Here is a 1,656-nt window from a genome sequence, read left to right on the forward strand (position 1 = left end):
CGTCTGCTGTTGCTCACAGTGGTCCAAGAGACTGCTCAGAGAGTAGTGTGTTCGCTCAGACACATGAAAAATTAGAGGGAACATTGGAACTGAGGTATATGTAACCTGTGATACCTAAACAGATTACATCAGAACTGTAACTCAGTAAACCTTATGAGTAAAAGTACTCAGTTACATGCTTTCCATTGTTGGACACTATAAGATTAACTCTATCCTCATGGCTTCAGTTGGGGATGAGGGGGGTCATGTGCCCAGTGCTCAGGAAGAACAGCGCTCACTGCACTTTCATTCAGATTAAAGTGTGTGTTTGACTCCTAAAGATGTTTATGTTGTGTTGCACATGGCAGGTACAGAAAGCAACAGAAGAGCAGTAATCTAACAAGATGTCAAAAAAAGCGAATGCAACAAACACAAACTCAAAGTAATGTGGCTGAAGTTGTAAGCTGCCTCGTGCTATGAATGTACGTTTTTCTAATGGAGTCATTTGGCAGAGACATAGACAGACACTTACATCGATCAGTATGCGGCTCCAGTCTCTATGAGCTTTGATTCAGTCAAAGCAAAAATAATTGCCTCCAAAGTGGGCTCCAGCAGCTGCGGTGGCGACGGTCTGAAACAGCAGCAGCGAGTCATGAGGACGAAGCGGTCTGAACCTGCTGCATAAAGCGCAGGTGCGACAGAAGAGAGGCAAAATTGTCCTTGATATTGGTAATTATTGAGGTGCCATCCATCCCATTTTGTGCCATTTAGAATCTCCTCGCCTGCATAAACAAGTGTACTCAGTGTTTTGATTTGGTCATTAAGTCCCAACAACAGGCCCTCATGCCAAAGCAGACACACTTCCACATGTGAAACTTTGATTTCCAACACTCCTCTTTAGCCTCTCGCTTAAGGTCATTGTGTTTGACTAAGTTGCCATGGTAACCACATATCTATAATGCAAATGCTGCCTTGTCAGATCTGTGAGCTTTAGGTAAGGAAAGCAGATCTATTTACGGCAGCGGTGTGTAGGCATAATGCACTATAACAGTGTTGGAAAGTCACATAAAATGTAGCAGCTAAGTATCTCTGCTGGATACTCACATTATGTTATATAACAAACATTTGATACAGTAAACAGTGTACTTATGACATCATCGTTAAATGAAACAATCGAACTGCAAAAAGTCAACAGAAAAAACAAACAGTTATTTGAAATGGACTGGTGAGCAAAACGTGTTCCGATTCATTTTTAATCTAATCTAATCTAAAGCAGCAAACCCAGAGCTGAAAAATAACGTCAGTGAAAATCTGCAGTTCCTCTAATGACCATGAAATAGTGTTAAAAAGCTCAACTTTACAGCAGAAATAATCATGTTTACAGCATGCAACAATATACAGCTCTATACAGGGTGAATTCCTGTATTACTAATCCATTTGGATACCAATAAGACTCAAAGTTAGAGGTGTGGTGATTTAACAGCTTTACCAGCTAAACTGAATCACTGAACTACACCTTGTCTGTCCAAAACTATAACACATGTATATACAAGATGTTTAATAGGTGGTATGGCTATCTCCCATCTACACATGACATATCAGAAATGCAGAAAGACCTACACTTCTCTGCCAGTGCGTAGGTGGGCTTTGTTCTGTTTGAGCAGAACAAAGCCCACC

Source organism: Simochromis diagramma, unplaced genomic scaffold (assembly GCF_900408965.1).
Source record: "Simochromis diagramma unplaced genomic scaffold, fSimDia1.1 OVJJ01000321.1, whole genome shotgun sequence".
NCBI lineage: Eukaryota > Metazoa > Chordata > Actinopteri > Cichliformes > Cichlidae > Simochromis > Simochromis diagramma.